Source organism: Bos grunniens, chromosome 2 (assembly GCF_055505025.1).
Source record: "Bos grunniens cultivar Pamir isolate PY7600 chromosome 2, Bosgru_T2T1.0, whole genome shotgun sequence".
In the NCBI taxonomy this organism is placed as follows: Eukaryota; Metazoa; Chordata; class Mammalia; order Artiodactyla; family Bovidae; genus Bos; species Bos grunniens.
In genome coordinates, this window is record NC_141166.1 from 125235491 (window position 1) to 125259203 (window position 23713).

At 36.0% G+C, this 23713-nt stretch overlaps 1 protein-coding gene across 1 annotated transcript in view; it reads left to right on the plus strand.

Annotated features, from left to right (window-relative positions):
- The window catches only part of ZNF804A (zinc finger protein 804A), a 352626-nt gene that overhangs the window by 249025 nt on the left and 79888 nt on the right, over positions 1–23713 (plus strand). The gene's annotated exons all lie outside the window — the stretch shown is intronic.

The following is a 23713-nucleotide window of genomic DNA, read 5'->3' on the forward strand; positions in this document are numbered from 1 at the left end:
GAATATCCTTAAACTATTAAATATTAAGGCAATTTCTACAGCAAATGTCTTAAGTATTCAATCTGAAAGTGGTCAATGTGTTTGATGGAGTATAGAATTAGTTTTATTAAACTATAGAAAAGTAAGTGATCTAGTTATTATAAGTGAGATATATAAGACTATAATATTGCTTATTTTATTGTTTATAACTATAATATAATTTTATTAAAACTATAATATAATTTTCTGGAGCAGCTGTGGAGAGATACCCCATGTCCAAGGTAAGAGAAACCCAAGTAAGAGGGTAGGTGTTGCAAGAGGGCATCAGAGGGCAGACACACTGAAACCAAAATCACAGAAAACTAGTCAATCTAATCACACTAGGACCACAGCCTTGTCTAACTCAGTGAAACTAAGCCATGCCCATGGGGCCACCCAAGATGGGTGGGTCATGGTGGAGAGGTCGGACAGAATGTGGTCCACTGGAGAAGGGAATGGCAAACCACTTCAGTATTCTTGCCTTGAGAACCCCATGAATAGTATGAAAAGGCAAAATGATAGGATACTGAAGGAGGAGCTCCCAGGTCAGTAGGTGCCCAATATGCTACTGGAGATCAGTGGAGAAATAACTCCAGAAAGAATGAAGGGATGGAGCCAAAGCAAAAACAATACCCAGTTGTGGATGTGACTGGTGATAGAAGCAAGGTCCGATGCTGTAAAGAGCAATATTGCATAGGAACCTGGAATGTCAGGTCCATGAATCAAGGCAAATTGGAAGTGGTCAAACAGGAGATGGCAAGAGTGAATGTCGATATTCTAGGCATCAGCGAACTAAAATGGACTGGAATGGGTGAATTTAATTCCGATGACCATTATATCTACTACTGTGGGCAGGAATCCTTTAGAAGAAATGGAGTAGCCATCATGGTCAACAAAAGAGTCCAAAATGCAGTACTTGGATGCAATCTCAAAAATGAAAGAATGATCTCTGTTCATTTCCAAGGCAAACCATTCAATATCACAGTAATCCAAGTCTATGCCCCAACCAGTAATGCTGAAGAAGCTGAAGTTGAACAGATTTATGAAGATGTACAAGACCTTTTAGAACTAACACCCAAAAGTCCTATTCATTATAGGGGACTAGAATGCAAAAGCAGGAAGTCAAGAAACACCTGGAGTAACAGGCAAATTTGGCCTTGGAATACAGAATGAAGCAGGGCAAAGACTAATAGAGTTTTGCCAAGAAAATGCACTGGTCATAGCAAACACTTCTTCCAACAACACAAGAGATGACTCTGCACATGGACATCACCATATTGTCAACACCGAAATCAGACTGATTATATTCTTTGCAGCCAAAGATAGAGAAGCTCTATACAGTCAACAAAAACAAGACCAGGAGCTGACTGTGGCTCAGATCATGAACTCCTTATTGCCAAATTCAGACTGAAATTGAAGAAAGTAGGGAGAACCACTAGACCATTCAGGTATGACCTAAATCAAATCCTTATGATTATACAGTGGAAGTGAGAAATAGATTTAAGGAACTAGATCTTATAGATAGAGTGCCTGATGAACTATGGAATGAAGTTCGTGACATTGTACAGGAGACAGGGATCAAGACCATCCCTGTGGAAAAGAAATGCAAAAAGAAATGGCTGTCTGAGAAGGCCTTACAAATAGGTGTGAAAAGAGGAGAAGTGAAAAGCAAAGGAGAAAAGGAAAGATAGAAGCATCTGAATGCAGAGTTCCAAAGAATAGCAAGAAGCGATAAGAAAGCCTTCCTCAGTGATCAATGCAAAGAAATAGAGGAGAACAACAGAATGGGAAAGACTAGAGATCTCTTCAAGAAAATTAGAGATACCAAGGGAACATTTCACGCAAAGATGGGCACAATAAAGGACAGAAATAGTTTGGACCTAACAGAAGCAGAAGATATTAAGAAGAGGTGGCAGGAATACACAGAAGAACTGTACAAAAAATATCTTCAAGAACAAGATAATCACGATGGTGTGATCACTCACCTAGAGCCAGACATCCTGGAATGTGAAGTCAAGTGGACCTTAGAAAGCATCACTACGAACAAAGCTAGTGGAGGTGATGGAATTCCAGTTGAGCTATTTCAAATCCTGAAAGATGGTGCTGTGAAAGTGCTGCACTCAATATGCCAGCAAATTTGGAAAACTCAGCAGTGGCCACAGGACTGGAAAAGGTCAGTTTTCATTCCAATCCCAAAGAAATACAATGCCAAAGAATGCTCAAACCAGTGCACAATTGCACTCATCTCATACGCTAGTAACGTAACGCTCAAAATTCTCCAAGCCAAGCTTCAGCAATAGGTGAACTGTGAACTTCCAGATGTTCAAGCTGGTTTTAGAAAAGGCAGAGGAACAAGAGATCAAATGCCAACATCTGCTGGATCATGGAAAAAGCAAGAGAGTTCCAGAAAAACATCTATTTCTGCTTTATTGACTATGCCAAAGCCTTTGACTGTGTGGATCACAATAAACTGTGGAAAATTCTTCAAGAGATGGGAATACCAGACCACCTGACCTGCCTCTTGAGAAATTTATATGCATGTTAGGAAGCAACAGTTAGAACTGGACATGGAACAACAGACTGGTTCCAAATAGGAAAAGGAATACGTCAAGGCTGTATATTGTCACCCTGCTTATTTAACTTCTATGCAGAGTACATCATGAGAAACGCTGGGCTGGAAGAAGCACAAGCTGGAATCAAGATTGCTGGGAGAAGTATCAGTAACCTCAGATATGCAGATAACACCACCCTTATGGCAGAAGGTGAAGAGAAACTAAAGAGCCTCTTGATGAAAGTGAAAGAGGAGAGTGAAAAAGTTGGCTTAAAGCTCAACATTCAGAAAACGAAGATCATGGCATCTGGTCCCATCACTTCATGGGAAATAGATGGGGAAACAGTGGAAACAGTGTCAGACTTTATTTTTCTGGGCTCCAAAATCACTGCAGATGGTGACTGCAGCCATGAAATTAAAAGACACTTACTCCTTGGAAGAAAAGTTATGACCAACCTAGATAGCATATTGAAAAGCAGAGAGATTACTTTGCCAACAAAGGTCTGTGTAGTCAAGGCTATGGTTTTTCCATTGGTCATGTATGGATGTGAGAGTTGGACTGTGAAGAAAGCTGAGCACTGAAGAAATGATGCTTTTTAACTGTGATGTTGGAGAAGACTCCTGAGAGTCCCTTGGACTGTAAGGAGATCCAACCAGTCCATTCTAAAGGAGATCAGCCTTGGGATTTCTTTGGAAGGAATGGTGCTAAAGCTGAAACTCCAGTACTTTGGCCACCTCATTCGAAGAATTGACTCATTGGAAAAGACTGATGCTGGCAGGGTTTGGAGGCAGGAGGAGAAGGGGACGACAGAGGATGAGATGGCTGGATGGCATCACTGACTCGATGGACGTGAGTCTAAGTGAACTCCAGGAGTTGGTGATGGACAGGGAGGCCTGGCATGCTGCGATTCATGGGGTCGAAAAGAGTTGGAAACAAATGAGTGACTGAACTGAACTGAATATTGCTTCATGGGGCTAGATAATTTTATATAATTTTAATTGTGAAAAGTCTTGTATATTTTTACGTAGAAGTCAGTATCCCCCACATATATAGCTCCTTTTTAAATCAACATGTAGGCACAATTTATATACCTCAATACTAGCATATTTTAATTTTTCATGACTTTTGTGAAATACATACTTTTGTGTAGATGTCACTCCAGTTTTAATATAGAATATTAATCTCTGTCCTGAAAGTTTACTCAGATGTTTTGCAGTCTTCCCACTATCCCTTGACCATTCACACCAGGTGATGAATAATTAGTTTGCATGCTCTAGATGTTCATACAATGTGTGTGTGTTTGTCACCTGGTCATGTCCAACTCTTTCTGACCCTATGGACAGTAGCCTCCCAGGCTCCTCTGTCCATGGAATTCTGTACACAAGAATACTGTGGTGGGTTGGCATTCTCTTCTCCAGGGGATCTTCCTGACCCAGGAATTGAACCCCAGTCTACTGCATTGCAGGCAGATTCTTTACCATCTGAGCCACCAGGGAAGACTTTAATCAGATAATATTTACTAGTTTGTGTTCACTGTCTTTTACTCAATACATGTGAAATTCATTCTCTTTGTTGAATGAATCAGTAGTTTGTTCCTTTTTATGATCGAGTGAGAGTCCACTATGTGAAAATACCAAAATAAATGTGTCTATTCACTGTTCACTATCTATCTAATCCAGTATCTATTCACTGGATTTTCTTGCCTGGCAAATCCCATGAACAGAGGAGCCTGGCCTGCTACAGTCCATAGTTCGAAAAGAGTGGGACATGACTTCAGTTTCACTTCCACTTTCTTTCATTCACTTTTAATGGTATATGATAATATGTGCATGCACATGTTGCATACACATGCACACACACTTTGGACACAGCATCTCGTAAGTGAATATGTAAATGTTCTGATTTTTCTTTTTGTCCCAGTTAATGACATTGTGTGAAAAATTCCTTTTCCCAAAAGAAAATGAACTTCAGAATAATACTGATCAGCACATATTCTATTGCAATGATGTGATTTTATTTAGACCAATTTTATTTCCTTTAAATTTAGTTAACTAGATTTCTTATGCATCTAAACTACACCTGCCTGTTATCCCCAATATCTTATACTATTTTTGTTTCTTCCCTGCAGAGTGCATAATCACAGTAAAACAATTTGTATTCAGAAAATCCAACATTATTACCATATTCTCTTATTATCTATTTCATTTAATAGTCAAGCAAAAATAAAGTAAAAGTTACATAAACAGTAATTAATGGTGAAATTAGAGTTTATCAGCTTCATCAGGTCTATGCTTATATGTTTTTGTTCTTGTTCAATTGCAAAATCATGTCTGACTCCTTGCAACCTCATGGACTGCAGCATGCCAGGCTTCCTTGTCCTTTACTATCTCCTGGAGTCTTTTTCAATGAGTTGGCTCTTCACATTAAGTGGATAAAATATTGGAGCTTCAGCTTCAGCATTAGTCCTTCCAAAGAATATTCAGAGTTGATTTCCTTTAGGATTGACTGGTTTGATCTCCTTGCTGTCCAAGGGACTCTCAAGAGTCTTCTCCAGCACCACAGTTTGAATGCATCAATTTTTCATTGCTCAGCTTTATTTATGGTTCAACTCTCACATCTATACTTGATTAATGGAAAGATATAATTTTACTATACTGATCTTTGTTGGCAAAATAATGTGTCTGCTTTTTAATATGCTATCTAGTTTTGTCATAGCTTTTCTTCCAAGGAGCAAGCGACTTACATGTTTAGACTTTACTATATTTATATTCTGTTGTGGGATTATAGTAACATCTTTTTCTCATTACTTCTAATTTGAATCTAAAAGATATTTTTATCAACAAACAAAGTTTATTGTTATGAAAAATTGGAGAAGGAAATGGCAACCAACTCCAGTATTATTGCCTGGGAAATCCCAAGGATTTGGAATTTGGCCTAAAGTCCATGGAGTCACAGAGAGTCTGACACAACTTAGTTCTGTTTCGCAGCATTATGAAAATATTTATTACTGAAAAAAGTAGTGGCCCTGTAAAAAAAAGAAAATACCGTCTTAAGTCACTAAAACTATGTTTCTTAAAGGAACATTAATGTAAACATTAGATTCAAACAAATTTGCTTTTCTTCAGTTCAGTCACTCAGTCGTGTCTGACTCTTTGCGACCCCATGAATCGCAGCATGCCAGGCCTCCCTGTCCATCACCAACTCCCGGAGTTCACTCAGACTCACATCCATCGAGTCAGTGATGCCATCCAGCCACCTCATCCTCTGTTGTCCCCTTCTCCTCCTGTCCCCAATCCCTCCCAGCATCAGAGTCTTTTCCAATGAGTCAATTGTATAACATGTGTGCTTAATTATCACAGAATGCTTTCTATACATACTGTCTATAAAACAAAATTTACTGATGGTAATTTTTTATTAAGAAATATTTGAATGCAAAAATAATGATAATAAAACTTAAGTTCACTAGCTCTAAGTAAACTGTAAACAAAATTATATTATAAGCTATAATACTGTATATAATAAATGGAGAAGCTATATAAATTCCACATTTCTAACATATTTTATTTCACTTTGGATTGTTTGTCCATGACATGATCTAATTAAGTAGCTACAATAAAATTAAAATCCTTTATATAATATTTTCAATAATGTGAAATATATTTTAAAATAAAGCATTTTAAAAGATTTAAGTATCACAAAACTCTCATATTAATAAACATAGAGACTTTAAATCACCTTTTGAATTTTGTACTGATCTTGTCACTGTATTTTTAAGATAAAAGTATAAGAACTGTCATATTGGATTTTTCAAGGAACATATTCCATCTATCAGAAGGCATTTCCTGAGATAGTTGGGACAGTGCCATACGAAATATCTACTCTCTCTTCTAAGATAATACTTATTTTTAGTTTGCTTCCAAAAGAGTTTCAGTTGGCTACCATTCGAATTGCAATTAAAAGAAAATCTAGATTTATATCTGACATAGACAAAAAAACAAGTTTTAAGGGACAAATTATTTTAGTGAAGTTTAGTTTTATTAGGCAATTCGTAGATAATCTTTTAATCTCTGGAAGTTAACTAATTAGACTTTTTCTTATTTTTAACTTTACAAAATAAGAAAAACATTTTTAATCCACTTGACAAAATTTTATATTTTGCAAATATTAATTATGTAGAATATAACTGTAAGTCTGTGGAGCTAATATATATTTTCAGAATTTACTTTCTGATAAAATGTGTCAGTTTATGATTTTTATCAATTTAATAGATAATTTTTGCAATCTACCTGTTTTTTTTATTGTGAGAATTCTATATTGAAACAAGCTTTAAAATATTTATAAACCAATTGTATACCTGGAGAATTATATCATACGTTTGCTTAACTCACAAGTCTAAAGTTTAATAATAGAAAATTTTTTCCAAGCATAAAGCCTGCAGATTCTTTTCACAAAGTGTTGGTTCCAAGTTTAACTGTTAGCTATTGGCTACCCACTCCAATAATTCTTGCCTGGCAAATTCCATGGACAGAGGAGCCATTGGGCTACAGTCTATGGTGTCACAAAGAATCAGACACGACTGAGCGACTAACACACAGACACATGATTAAAGAGAGAGGTTATTTCATTAATGTTAACTTGAATATTTTGTCCTTTGAGACAGACTTATTTCTTTGTGAGGTGATTAAGGTGAGAAATTTATGTGCATCAGTGATGCCATGAACTACTAAGATGGGCCTTCTGTTTTAGTTAGCAGTGACTAACTAAAGTAACTAAACTAAAGACAAGTAACTCTGATCCATCTGGCAATTCATGAGTAGTGAACTGAATTTAAAAAGAAAACTGTTAGTATACCATTGACAGCACCTTGCAGCATCTAGTCACTTTAATATGAGTCTTGTATGGACAGTCACTTTCTATCCTCTGTCCTCTCCTAAAGAACTAAATTGAGTCTCTGAGGGACTGAAAAGATTTCCATTGGAATGAACCTTTTTACTAGATGGAATGGAATCCAGTTTAGGTGGACAAATGGCTATAAATTTTACTAGATGCTCCTGAAAAACTTACATGACACAGTACAATATAAATTATCTTTAGTGGTAGCCTCAATTTGTAGGAGTAAGTTAGGAGGTAAAGAAGCAAATATGTAGTTATTCTGCTAGAATAAAACTCTGCTACAAAGTATGTTTTACAATCTTCAGAGTACATCTACAGGAAAAAGTGGTGTATTTCATACATTTTTGAAAGCTACTTTCAAAATGAAAAAGGACTGTAGAGTGTATTTGATTTTAAAAGTTGAGAAGTAAGAAACCAGATTTTCCTTTAAAGGTACAGCACCACCTATTTATATACCTGCATATTCGTGTATGCAAATTATTGACAAGTAAACTTGTATTCATCTTAATGGTTAGTGTTATGCTAATAACCCCTTTTGTTTAAATTTGGGGGCTAATATTAATTTAAAAATATTTTACTGTGTTATACTTTTAAAATTTAGAAAAACATCTGATTATTCAATTAATTGCTCTTTCTCTGAATGGAACTGACTACTGGTTATGCATGGGTTTCAGCTAAGGGAGATATTGATGTTATATTTGAAGCATTAATTTTTGGGTAATTTAAATTTCCACTCAAATTGCATTACAGTCACATTAGTGTTGCTTGAGAATGTCTTAACTATTCTGAATCCCAAGCCTCAACTAAACCTATTGAATCGAAGTCTGGACTTTGATAGGTGTTTCAAATGCATATTACTGAGATTTGAAGTACATATATTTGGTAGCCTCTCTGGAAAATCCCATGGACGGAGGAGCCTGGTAGACTGCAGTCCATGGGATTGCTAAGAGTCGGACACGACTTAGCGACTTCACTTTCACTTTTCACTTTCATGCATTGGAGAAGGAAATGGCAACCACTCCAGTGTTCTTGCCTGGAGAATCCCAGGGACAGGGGAGCCAGGTGGGCTGCCGTCTATGGGGTCGCAGAGAGTCATACACGACTGAAGCAACTTAGCAGCAGCAGCAGCAGCCCTAGCAGTTAGCTTAATAACTGCTATCTGAAGAAAAGGGATATCTCCATATGTGAAGTTTCCATTACCAAAACACTAAACAACCACCATGCCAGCAAAAAGACAGTGAGGGGGATGGGAAGAATCCATTTTGGAAACATTTTGCTTCCCAATGATAATATCCTATCTGTTTCAGATTCCTGAATAATGCCATGAACAAAAGCAGAATCTTGATATCTCACTGTAGAAGTCAATAACTCTTTCTAAACTTTTGACACTGACGGCTACACTTGACTGGAGAGAAACCTCAGTTTTTTAATCTTACATATAGAAAAATAACCAATTTCAGGGATACAATGTCAGTCAAGAATTCATTATACTCTTAAGGCTTTTAAGCAGCCTCTGTTATTTCAATGACCTATCAATTAATCAAAGTATACTGGGCTATGCCAATTAATTATGCAGTTTGTCCCTCTCTGTTATCCACATCATAATCATTACATCCATTCCTTCAGTCCATAAGAAATTATTGACAGTCTATCACAAACTGGTACTTTGGCTAGTGGGGGGTCCTACTAGCCAAAGAGCTCCTATTTTGGTAATTATTGACACAGCAGGACTTTACTGTGTGCTTAAAAACAAGTAGACTTATATGGTTCCTTTAGGATTCAACCCTATTTTAAGTCTGTACAGTACAAAAGATCAGTAGGAAAAATATAATTAGAACTTAATTTAGAGAAATGTCAAGTTCTTTCCAGAAGTTATTATACCGTCTTACTTAAATGCTCATTTTTACTGCATATTTCTGTCAGTAAAATAAATACTTTTTCTTTTTATTGTGACCACAGACTCTAATAAAATCAGTTAATACAGATAGCATGTAGGTTGTTTAGTCTTTACAGAGATTTTGGCCTAAATATTGAATCTAATTATTTTCTTTTTTATAATTTTGAGACTAGATGTCAATAAATGAGTTAATCATACTCCTGATTCATAGCACATTTTTAATCCTTCATTTATTTAATAGTTCACTGTTTTGTTCCATTGTTTTTATCTTTGATCCTAATTCCAAAAGGCATCTAATTCTAACTCCTTTAATTAATGTTCTTAAATGTGCATGTGTGCACAATACAGGTACATTTTCATAACTTATTTTGTTGCACTTTTCAGACATTGAAGTTTTTACAAATTGAGGGTTTATGGCAACCCTGAAGCAAGCAGGTCTAACAGCACCATTTTTCCAAGAGCATATGCTCACTTTATGTCTCTGCATCACATTTTGAAATTCTTACAGTATTTCAAACTTTTCCATTGTCATATTGTTACACTTGCTTATGATCAGTGATTTTGATGATACTATTGTAATTGTTTTGAGGTTTCACAAACCATGCCCATATAAGATGGCAAAATTGATTGGTAAATGCAAGTGTTCTGACTGTTTCAGTGACCAATCATTTCTTTCCCTCTTCTTAGACCTTCCTCTTCCTTGAGACACAACAATGTTGATATTAGGCCAGTTAATAACCCTAAAGTTGCATCTAAACGTTCAAATAAAAAGTGTCTCTCACTTTGAATCAAAACCTAGAAATGACTAAGCTTAGTGAAGGCATGTCAGAAGGTGAGATAGGCTGAAGGTTAGACCTTTTGCACCAGTTAACTGAGTTGTAAAGGCAAAGGGAAGATTTTGAAGGAAATTAAAAGTGCTACTCCAGTAAACACATGAAATATCAGACAGAGAAGGAAGCTTACTGTTGTTATGGAGAAAGTTTCAGTGGTCTGGATAGAAGATGAAACCCCCCACAACATTCCCTTAAGCCATAGTCTAATCCAGGGCAAGACTTTAACAGTCTTCAATTCTATGAAAGCTGAGAGATGGGAAAGAAGAAAGGTTTCTAGTTTACCATCTATTAATTTTAAATCATTCTCTTTTAAGTAGAAATCCCTTATTTTGATAATCCTGGAATCTTTCACAGGAGTGTCATGGAAGTGATGGAATGTTCTTTTCATTGCATCATATCAGGAGACACATGAGCCCAGTTGGTCCCATTATTGTGTATCCTAGTTCTAATCACATTTTCACTAATGTTTCATCGCCTTATTTTAGCATCTGTAAGTAATTCTTGCCTAAACCAATTATCACTGTGATGTTTGTGAAGTGGTGATTTTCCTGATTCCAAAATCATATTCCTCATCTAGCAGTCAGCATCACACTATCTAAAAACACTTTTCTCTTCTCAAACATTTTATAATCATATACCTATTTATATTAATATATAGTTATGGATTCCTAATTTATATACTGCTTACTATTAAATTTTTAATGCTAAATGTGTTTAATATTTAGCCAGTGGGTGACTGTTCAATTTGGCTCTGTTTATTCTGATGTGTCCCATAATTCTTCAGGCAGTTCCTCTCTGGCCAACTCCACATGATTTTCCCATCTTATCTTTCCTTTTCTTCTCTCAATCCTAGATCCTTCATTTACTCAAGACACTCTGGTGATCAATAAAGGCACAAATATCTGGGATCTAAGTGTGTTGTTTTCTACTGGAATGTCATTGCTTCTAAGCGTTCTCAGTGAACAGAGCTAGAAAATGCATGCTTTCTATCTCTATTTCTTTCTCTTTGTTTCTAATGTCTCTATCTCTCTTCAGTTCCTACAGATATATTGAACTCTAGTCCAGTATCCTGCAAGAGAGTGCTCAGTCATGTCTTAGTCCATGTTCTTTATTTTTTTTTAATTTTTTTAATTTTATTTTATTTTAAAAATTTACAATATTGTATTAGTTTTGCCAAATATCGAAATGAATCTGCCACAGGTATACCTGTGTTCCCCATCCTGAACCCTCCTCTCTCCTCCCTCCCCATACCCTCCCTCTGGGTCGTCCAAGTGCACCAGCCCCAAGCATCCAGTATCGTGCATCGAACTTGGACTGGCGCCTTGTGTCATACATGATATTATACATGTTTCAATGCCATTCTCCCAAATCTCCCCACCCTATCCCTCTCCCATAGAGTCCATAAGACTGATCTATACATCAGTGTCTCTTTTGCTGTCTCGTACACAGGGTTATTGTTACCATCTTTCTAAATTCCATATATATGCATTAGTATACTGTATTGGTGTTTTTCTTTCTGGCTTACTTCACTCTGTATAACAGGCTCCAGTTTCATCCATCTCATTAGAACTGATTCAAATGTATTCTTTTTAATGGCTGAGTAATACTCCATTGTGTATATGTACTACTGCTTTCTTATCCATTCATCTGCTGATGGGCATCTAGGTTGCTTCCATGTCCTGGCTATTATACACAGTGCTGCGATGAACATTGGGGTACACATGTCTCTTTCCCTTCTGGTTTCCTCAGTGTGTATGCCCAGCAGTGGGATTGCTGGATCATAAGGCAGTTCTATTTCCAGTTTTTAAAGGAATCTCCACACTGTTCTCCATAGTGGCTGTACTAGTTTGCATTCCCACCAACAGTGTTAGAGAGTTCCCTTTTCTCCACACCCTCTCCAGCATTTATTGCTTGTAGACTTTTGGATCGCAGCCATTCTGACTGGCGTGAAATGGTACCTCATAGTCGTTTTGATTTGCATTTCTCTGGTAATGAATGATGTTGAGCATCTTTTCATGTGTTTGTTAGCCCTCTGTATGTCTTCTTTGGAGAAATGTCTATTTAGTTCTTTGGCCCATTTTTTGATTGGGTCATTTATTTTTCTGGAGTTGAGCTGTAGGAGTTGCTTGTACATTTTTGAGATTAGTTGTTTGTCAGTTGCTTCATTTGCTATTATTTTCTCCCATTCTGAAGGCTGCCTTTTCACCTTGCTAATAGTTTCCTTTGTTGTGCAGAAGCTTTTAAGTTTAATTAGGTCCCATTTGTTTATTTTTGCTGTTATTTCCAATATTCTAGGAGGTGGGTCATAGAGGATCCTGCTGTGATGTATGTCGGAGAGTGTTTTGCCTATGTTCTCCTCTAGGAGTTTTATAGTTTCTGGTCTTACGTTGAGATCTTTAATCCATTTTGAGTTTATTTTTGTGTATGGTGTTAGAAAGTGTTCTAGTTTCATTCTTTTACAAGTGGTTGACCAGTTTTCCCAGCACCACTTGTTAAAGAGATTGTCTTTAATCCATTGTATATTCTTGCCTCCTTTGTCAAAGATAAGGTGTCCATATGTGCGTGGATTTATCTCTGGGCTTTCTATTTTGTTCCATTGATCAATATTTCTGTCTTTTTGCCAGTACCATACTGTCTTGATAACTGTGGCTTTGTAATAGAGCCTGAAGTCAGGTAGGTTGATTCCTCCAGTTCCATTATTCTTTCTCAAGATAGCTTTGGCTATTCAAGGCTTTTTGTATTTCTATAAAAATTGTGAAATTATTTGTTCTAGCTCTGTGAAGAATACCGTTGGTAGCTTGATAGGGATTGCATTGAATCTATAAATTGCTTTGGGTAGTATACTCATTTTCACTATATTGATTCTTCCAATCCATGAACATGGTATATTTCTCCATCTATTAGTGTCCTCTTTGATTTCTTTCACCAGTGTTTTATAGTTTTCTATATATAGGTCTTTAGTTTCTTTAAGTAGATACATTCCTAAGTATTTTATTCTTTCCATTGCAATGGTGAATGAAATTTTTTCCTTAATTTCTCTTTCTGTTTTCTCATTATTAGTGTATAGGAATGCAAGGGATTTCTGTGTGTTGATTTTATATCCTGCAACTTTACTATAATCATTGATTAGTTCTAGTAATTTTCTGGTGGAGTCTTTAGGGTTTTCTATGTAGAGGATCATGTCATCTGCAAACAGTGAGAGTTTTACTTCTTCTTTTCCAGTTTGGATTCCTTTTATTTCTTTTTCTGCTCTGATTGCTGTGGCCAAAACTTCCAAAACTATGTTGAATAGTAGTGGTGAAAGTGGGCACCCTTGTCTTGTTCCTGACTTTAGAGGAAATGCTTTCAATTTTTCACCATTGAGGATAATGTTTGCTGTGGGTTTGTCATATATAGCTTTTATTATGTTGAGGTATGTTCCTTCTATTCCTGCTTTCTGGAGAGTTCTTATCATAAATGGATGTTGAATTTTGTCAAAGGTTTTCTCTGCATCTATTGAGATAATCATATGGTTTTTATTTTTCAATTTGTTAATGTGGTGTATCACATTGATTGATTTGCGGATATTGAAGAATCCTTGCATCCCTGGGATAAAGCCCACTTGGTCATGGTGTATGATCTTTTTAATGTGTTGTTGGATTCTGATTGTTAGAATTTTGTTAAGGATTTTTGCATCTATGTTCATCAGTGATATTGGCCTGTAGTTTTCTTTTTTTGTGGGATCTTTGTCAGATTTTGGTATTAGGGTGATGGTGGCCTCATAGAATGAGTTTGGAAGTTTACCTTCCTCTGCAATTTTCTGGAAGAGTTTGAGCAGGATAGGTGTTAGCTCTTCTCTAAATTTTTGGTAGAATTCAGCTGTGAAGCCGTCTGGACCTGGGCTTTTGTTTGCTGGAAGATTTTTGATTACAGTTTCAATTTCCGTGCTTGTGATGGGTCTGTTAAGATTTTCTATTTCTTCCTGGTCCAGTTTTAGAAAGTTGTACTTTTCTAGGAATTTGTCCATTTCTTCCACGTTGTCCATTTTATTGGCATATAATTGTTGATAGTAGTCTCTTATGATCCTTTGTATTTCTGTGTTGTCTGTTGTGATCTCTCCATTTTCATTTCTAATTTTATTGATTTGATTTTTCTCCCTTTGTTTCTTGATGAGTCTGGCTAATGGTTTGTCAATTTTATTTATCCTTTCAAAGATTAAAATTCAGTCCTGCTTTATGTTAATGATTTTTCTTTTCTTTATTGGTGTCAAGACTAAGATAACCTCTGATTTACTCTGATACTGATGATAAAACTTGTTTGAATCCAGTCTTTGTGGGTGGTGGGTAACCTGTGAGACTTTAAACTAGGCAGACCCAGAGTGGTGATTTCTAGCTGAATACCTTGCTGAGGGGTCAGAGACTAAATCCAAGTTCATGAAATACCAAGAAATCACTCACAGTAAAAGTAGCTTTTTGCATTTACTTCCTCTCTGGGTTCTCAAGTTATTTTTCTGGAGATTTCTTATCATCCTATCAGCCCTGCAATGCTTCTGAGAGGAGATTTTGATATTTTATTCACCTTTTTAATTCATTTCCATTGGAAGCACTAGCCCTAATAATTTGATAGTCTTACTCATAGAAATAAAAGTTTTGATCTTAATTCTCCTATATGAAATTTTCTTGAAAGAAATTCTATTTACATAAGCCTATTCTATTTCCATGATTAAAAAATTACCTCTGAATGAAACTGGATTCTTACATAATCCAAGACAATATTTGGCTGTACTTTAATTTTCATCTTATACAATAAAGTTTTTATCAGCAGAACCAAAGTGATACTTTAAAGTTTGTTGTTGTTGTTGCTCAGTCACTTAATTGTGTCTGACTGTTTGTGACCCCATAGACTGCAGCACTCCAGGCTTCCCTGTCCATAAGTAACTACTGCAGTTTGCTCAAACTCATGTCCATTGAATCGGTGAGGCCATCCAACCATCTCCTACTCTGTAACCCCCTTCTCCTTTTGCCATCCATCTTTCCCAGCATCAGGGTCTTTTCCAGTGAGTTGGATCTTCACATCAGGTAGCCAAATTATTGGAGCTTCAGCATCGATCCTTCCAATGAATATTTAGGATTGATTTTCTTTAGCATTGACTGGTTTGATCTCCCTGCTGTCTAAGGGACTCTCAAGAATCTTCTCTAGCACCACAGTTCAAATGCATCAAATCTGTGGCACTCAACCAACTCTTTATGGTTCAACTCTCATATCTGTACATGACAGACGGGAAAAACCATAGCTAAAACTATATTGTCATATTAATAGTTTCATTGAGTAATACTTTGTATACTGTGCAAAGTTTGGTATTGTATATGCTTTGTATGCCATACAAAGTATGGATTGTATACAATCAATCCATACATTTATACATATATAGTTTATATTGAGTGGTTTTTAGTCTATTCATGGTGTTGTACAACCATCACTATAATCAAATTTTAGTACTTTTGATTCACCTCCAAAAAAGAAATTATATTAGCAGGTATCCCCTCTCACCAGTTACCCAGTCCTCAGCAATAACAGCACAATTTTTTTCTCTGTAAATTTGTCTATTCTAGACTTTTCATATAAATGGAATTATACAATATGTCATTTTTGTTGACATTTCACTTAGTAAATATTTTCTTCTATTTTGTAGGCTATCTTTTCACATTTATACTTATGGTTTAATTTTTGCAATAAAAAAGGAATTTTTAAAAATTCTGCTTATATCCAGCTTACCTATTTTTTTCTTGTTACTTGCGTTTTTACTGTTATAACTAAAAAAGCTTTAATCATGGTCATAGAGATCTAGTACCTGCTGGTTTTTTTACTAATATGTTATAAACTATGGGGTCACAAAGAGTTGGACATGACTGAGCGACTGAACTGAACTGAAATGATAGTTTTAAATCTTACATTATTGTCTATGATCTATTTCTAGTTTATTATTGTGTATGATATAACATAGCAGTACTGCTTCACTGATTTGCACATGAATGTCTGGTGGTTCCATTTCTTGAAAAACCTTTTTTTTCCACAATGAATTGTTTCTGCACTCTTGTAGAAAATCAAGATGAGGAATGTACTTATGATGAAGTATGAAATTTTGTCAAATCTTTGTTCCACATTTATTGAGATGATCTTGTGATTTTTGTCATTCATTCTATTAAAACTGATGCATTAAATTGATTGGTTTTATGATGTTAAACCAATCTTACATTGCTGAGATAAAGCCTACTTGGTCATAGTGTCCCATGCATTTTATATATTTGATTCTGTTTATTTCTACATAGTTTGTTGGGGAATTTTACATCTCTATTCCTAAGAAACATTGAGTTAACTTCAGTTCAGTTCAGTCAGTCAGTCATGTCTGACTCTTTGCAACCCCGTGAACCGCAGCATGCCAGGCCTCCCTGTCCATCACCAACTCCCGAAGTCCACCCAAACCCATAATGTCCATAATGTCCATTATAGTCCACCCGTGTCCATTGAGTCAGTGATGCCATCCAACCATCTCATCCTCTGTTATCCCCTTCTCCTCCTGCCTTCAATCTTTCGCAGCATCAGGGTCTTTTCAAATGAGTTAGCTCTTCGCATCAGGTGGCCAAAGTATTGGAGTTTCAGCTTCAACATCAGTCCTTCCAACGAACACCCAGGACTGATCTCCTTTAGGATGGATTGGTTGGATCTCCTTGTAGTCAAAGGGACTCTCAGGAGTCTTCTCCAACAACAAAGTTCAACAGCATCAATTCTTCGGTCCTCAGCTTTCTTTATAGTCCAACTCTCACATCCATACATGACCACTGGAAAAACCACAGCCTTGACTAGGCGGACCTTTGTTGGCCAATGTCTCTGCTTTTTAACAAGCTGTCTAGGTTAGGATGTATTTTTCTTTGATGTCTTTCTCTGCCATGGGGTCAGAGTAATACTGGCCTCATGAAGTAAGTTGGGAAATTTTCATTTCTATTTTCTGGAAGAATTTGTGAAGTGGTGTAACTACATCAACGTCGTATAGCCTTCACCAGTGAAACCATCTGGGTCTGAGTTTTTATTTGCTTATTGTTTGAAAATTACTAATTAATCTCTTTATGTTTTACATATATTCAAATTTTCTATTTATTCTTGAATAAGGTGCAGCAGTTTGTGTCATCACAAGATTTTTTTTCATTTCAACGATGTTACCTAATATACTGGCAATTTTGTTTGTTGTATGAGTTTATAAGTGTTGATGTTTCTATAAACTTGGTAGTGATGTCTTCTCTTTCATTCCTCTCCATTGTCTTTGTAAATCTAGCTAAACATTTGCCAATTTCTTTTTTTTTTTTTTCCAAAGAACCACTTTTGGGGGATTTTGTTTATGATTTATCTATTTTCTATTCACTTAATTCTGCATTAATCTTTACTGTTTCCTCATATCTGTCTTGTTTAACATTTTTCTTCCTTACAAACTCTTGTTTTAGAAAACATAACAGTTTGTAATTATTTTCTTCTTGCAATTTTGAGCTTATTTTCTTCTTTTTCATTCATTCAGCCTCATTAGATTGTAAGCTCCATAAAGACAAGGACCATGTGTAACTTTTTCTCTATTTTTTTTTTTTCATCATTTCAGTGAGGGGGAAATTCAGAATACTACGGCACAGACTGGCCTAAAAGATTTCATCACCCTTTTCTTATGACAAATGTAATACTAGGCAGTATTTGTTAATTAATCTGCTTCTCTGATGGTTTGTGGCCTCAAGATCTCATTTCTACTTGGCAAATAAAAGCTGGCAAAAAGAATGTTACCTATGCCTTGCAGTTCAGCTCCCACAGTCAAAATGGGGAGAAGTTCAGAGTCTTCCGTTACACAGGTCAAAAACTGTGTCTTTGATAACACAGTCGTATCTCTCTTAACTCACTGGGGACATTCTTGGGTAAGTGTCCTATTTTTCTAAGATGGAGACCTAGCAATAAGCTAGCAGAATTTCTTTAAAAAAATTAAAAAAAAATACTTTATCAAGAAATTTTCAGGCATTTCATACCTTATTTCTGCTTTATAACTATTTTCTCTTTTTTAAAACTTCTTTATAACTATTATGTAGTTTATTGCCTGGATAAAAAGTCATCATTTTCTTGTTTACTTTTCTTGTAAGTTGACAAGAGGCAAAGTTTATTGGTTCTCTCTGCTTCACTTTAAGAGGAAAAGTTATTACTTGTGGTTTTTGGAATATTGAAGGGTGCTGTTGAGGAGGAGACCTCATAGTATAGGCATTTAGTAAATACTTGTTTAATGGATAAATAACTGAGAACCGTTTAGAACTCTGTAACAAGAAACAAATAATAACCTTTGCAAAATCCTTTTACATGTCTAGATTTATGTTTTTCTCTTTATAATAAAGAGATTGGGTCATGTAATAGTCATATCACAATGATTTGCTTGTCAAAAATTGCTTTTAGTGATTTCCCTTCTAATTTAAAGACATAAAACTGTAAAATCATGCTGTACTGAGAACAACACATGAAGAATATTTTAAAATGATACATTGATATAAAAGGAAGATAGAACTTAAGCATATGAGCTATCCATTCATTCTGCAGAAAAGATTGAGTGCAACTGAACCCAAAGCAGAGGAAGCAGTTAGCTCCTCTCTGTTACTTTCCCTTCCTTTGAACTACAATTATTATGAAACATTTTCTGTCAGTTGGCAACAGAATCAAATTAAACCTGAAACCATCATGAAAAAATTATTTTATATAATATGTATGTATGTATGCGTGCATGTGTGTGTGTGTGTGTATATATATATATATATATATATATATATATATATATATATGATTATCAAGGATACTTATGCATTTTAAAAATTACCTTGAAGAAAGAGGTGTTGAGAGTTATATTACCCACCCAGGTAGTTGTAATCATTTCTTTTTGCCGGTTTAAAACTTCTGAAGTTTTCCCTTTGTCTATAGGACAAAGATCTATATTATCAAGACATACAGCCCTTCCAAACCTTAGAGCAGGGTTGTCCCCAATTTTGTTTTCTGAGTATATCTTCACAAACTCTCTGGCAACTCTGAACAACTTGCTGTTTCCAGAAAACTCCAGGAATTTTCAACTCCATGTCATAATTCCTACTGTTCCTTCTGACAAATGTTCTCTTTCTGAGTTGGAGTCTCTTCTTCATTCTTTAGAATTCTGTTTAAAGCCATCTCCTCTTCATTCTTCCCTTATTTTCTTTCCTTGTTGAGTTAAGTAAGTGATTTCTCTCTCACTTGTGGTCTAATCGCAGTTGTGCCACAGCATTATAGCCATCTCTTTGGACTGTCTCCTACCCTACTAGTTTGCTGAGGAGAGAACAATTTGGTTTTATGTTTCCATTCCACACCTTCTTTTGGTCTCACACATAGCAGGTACCCGAGGATTTTTTTGGTATTAAATTGAATTGCATACCTTCAGGCTTACATATTAATGATCAGGGCTTCAAAGCTGAGATAACCAGGTGTGGTTTTAAATATTAATGCTGCGACCCAGTACCTCTGAAATTTGGAAGAGCTGCTTAATCTCTGGGCCTCCTTCCCCTTATCTATAAATTAAGATTAAGAATATCAATCTTGTAGAATTTTCATAAAGAATAATTCAGAAATGCCTAGCATGGCTCTTAGCACCCTGTAGCTGTTCTTTACAATGGAATTGTTTAGTAACAGTGAAATATCTCCTAAGGAAAAGAGAACAAAGCTAGACAATGATTGACAGTGTGGCAGAGCCTGTACTTCCTGGGATGCCTATTACTGAACACAAGGAACTTCTTAACCAAAAGTAGCCACCCAGGCCTGAAATCCACCCATGTTCACGAAGCTTGGAGAGTTGCTTGTGCACACGTACAGTTACAGACACTGGGAGTGACTCATGGCCAGCGGGATGCAGAGTCAGTACTTTAGAGAGAAAAGTAATGTGGAGTTGATTGATAGTGGGACTTCATGATTAAAACCAGTGACTGTGTACATTAAATCTATAGAACTATTAGATGGAGTCCTCAAAGTAAGATTTGATAAACTCATTGTTTATAAATTGTTTAGGTATAAATATATGATAGAATTGTATTATTAAAATCAATGTGACTTTTGATCTTAGAATCGAACAGTTTTTTACCTATAGGTTTTGTAACACAGGCTCTCACCATCTCTTGCTTGAGCAATTGTAAAAGTGTGTTACCAAGCTTCCCTATTCCCAATTTCTCTTCTTAATTATCATGAGTAACCCAAACAGCTGCCTGGTCCTTCCTGTGCCACAGACTTTGTGGTCACACTTTTACTTACTCTCCATGCTGTTTCTTTTAAGCGCTCTGCCTAGTGCTTTAAACCCTGTTAATAATACCCTGCTTTTGTTCCCTGACCTCATCAAGTTTGTTCAAACCTCTGTGACTATGTACACTGTATCTCGTTTTCTGGGAACCTATTCAGACATTTCTTTTCTTGGATAATTGCTACTGCTTCTTTACAGCTCAGTTCACTTGTCACCTTCCCCAGAAACCTCACTTGACCCTAAAGTACTCCAAAGGGTCCTATGAAATCTTTACCATAGCACTTAATGTTACCAGGTTGACACCATCTCTTTATGTGGCCCTCTAGCTCACTAGCTCTTGTATTCCTCTACTCCAGGAACCCTGTTTATCCTTCTTCATAAGCAAAGAATCCATCTAGCATACTGCTTGGTCAACAATAGGTCACGCACAGAACTGGGTACTTGTGTGTCACGAGTAGTATAGCTTCTGAGGTAACATACCTAATTTAGTCTCCAAATTATAACATATTTTCCAGCCTTGTGGAAATTTTCCAGTTGCTCAGTAGTGTCTAACACTTTGTAACCCTTTGGACTGTAGCTCGCAAGGCTCCTCTGTCTATGGAATTATCGAGGCAAGAATACTGGAGTGGGTTACCATTTCCTCCTCCAAGGGGTCTTCTTGACTCAGGGAATGAACCCATGTCTCCTGTGTCTCCTGCATTGCAGGCAGATTCTTTACCACTGAGCCAGCAGTGCTTCCATTTCCAGCCTTAGTTTGACTTATTTTAATACTTTTTATAGTTACATCAGAAATGATAGTTTATTTTCTTTTAGAAATAGTTTTCACATTTCATATTTACTATCATTCTCATATTTTTTTCAGACTTTTATGGTTTTCCAGTCTGATAGTCTTGATATTTAAAAAGAGAAGGTTAAAATTGTTTGTGGCACATACTGATATAATAAAAGATACAATCTTCTTAGTGATTTGTTCCTAAAGACAGAGAGAGACAGACAGAGCAAAGTTGTTAGCAGTTCTCTACAGAAAGATTTAAATGCTGTAGATTAGAAAAAAAAAGACAAAAATAGTCTGAAGAAAAATATTATGTACTTTTCATGCTGAATTTATTTGTAAATACTTAATTGTACTTAAATGTCATCTCTGTGTTAAAAAAAAGCTGTAGATGAAAGCTCAGATCATATTTTACAAGGTATGAAAACATTTCTACACTTCCTACGTACTTGGAACATCAGACTCTGCTCTAACCCACAGCATTGGAGGCCTCCACAGTGGCTTTGATCATGACAGGAGTTATTACCCTTAGTATGATCACTAGGGCCTTTGGGAACCTGCCTGGGGAAGAACAGCAGGAAAAAGCTGGTCACACGGCTCAGTGGGCAGAGGAGCCCTGGCAGCAGACATTTCTGGAGGCAGGACTTCGTAAAGGAGAAAAAGAGCATGCCTGGGCACATAGGAGTTTCTCTCTGGGGAGTATTTGCAGGGAGGGACTCAGGCTACTGAAACAGCAGGTAGGAAATGCTTTTTTATTGTTGTCCTTATGATCCCAATTTTAGCTCTAAAGCACAGTCATTTGGACAATCATGAATTGTGCTGTGTTTTTGTTTTTATAGCTCATTGTCATCAGCTTCTATCATTATAATACAACAGTGAAGCCAAGCTTCCTACGTACAGATTTCCTATGTACTGATTTTGCCACCCACTAACTATCTGACCTAGGGCAGGTTCTTAAATTCTCTGTGTCCCTGTGACTTTATCTGTGAGTTGACAATAATAAGAGGACCGACCACATTAAGTTGTGAGAATTACATGATGTGAAATACATGCAGTATCCTGAAATGAGGCTGGCATGCAATTTGTACTATAGAAATATTCAGTTATGAGTATTGTCATTACTTATTCTGAAGATATCTCCAGAAAGTTTCTTTTTTTTTTGGTAATAGAATTTTTCTTCCAGTTCCAGAATATATAGGTTCATTTCCTCATCAAATATAATTTAGAACATTTTCATATTTTTTCTCTTTGCCTTACTCAAATCTTTTGTCGTAGCATGAGTATGAACCCTATAGATATCTTTATCAAATTACAGCCATAAATAGCAGCCTGGGATTTTTAAAATAAAAAGCAGGGATATCATCTCAATGGTAGAAAATTTTCAATATTAACTAGCGAGTTCACTATTTATTCTTAAAATGCACTTGTATTATGTTTTCTAGAAACTGAATATATCAAAAACTTTGTTTGCATAGTATTTCCCTTATATTAGAAAACTAGAGTATAAATTTTATCCAGTGATGTGATCAAGTCACCTGGTTATGGTTTCATGTAGGTTACATGGTCACTTCCTTCCCCATTCCTTACATTGTTCAGAGCCTCAATCACTGAAGAATCATATCTTGCTCATTTTGTTATTCAAACTAGCATTGTCATAGTTTTAAGTATATATGTTCACTAAGTAATCCTAGTAGTATTAAATGTTTTACATCATCATATGTTTAAATTTTAACTAAATTTATATTTTAACAAAATATACTTTCTTTTTAAAATTTTAATGTTTTTAAAAATCTGTATCTCTTATGTATCTTTTTTGCTGGGTTAATTCTTTAGGCCACTATTGATTTATCCTAAAAGAAAACAATGTCAGGCATGGAAAGAGAGTTCATGGGTAGCTCAGCAAGAGTAAACAAAATGTCAGACTCCCCATCACATTGTATAGGATTGTGGGCCAATTATTCTTTCCTTCTAGTTTTGTTTTCATCATATGTAAAATGGGGCTAATAGTTTTCACCTGAGGATTAATATTGTCAAGCCTGAGATAATTTACGTGTAGTGCTCTTTTGAGGTAGTCAATATGTGTTAATGTTCTTACCTTCTTCATTGTGTCTTCTCCACCCAAATTTTAGTTCTAAGTTTTTCAAGTTAAAATGCTGTTCTTTGCAAAATGTCCCTTTTCTTTCGGATACCTGAAACATATGATTATTTTCAAACGGGCTTTCCCTGCTGTGCTAACAATATATCAAACACACAGAATATCACTCCCATTTGGAGTTCAAGACAAAGCAGAATTAACCGCAGGGGCAGAGCCTGCAGGCACTAATGGGAGGGACAGCAGGTCTCCATGTATTATTCCTCTTATTATGGAAGCTATGGTTGCATTATGATCTTCGCAAGGCATCTGGGGAACTCCTCCAATGCGACACCTACAGTGTCATGCTTGCTTTT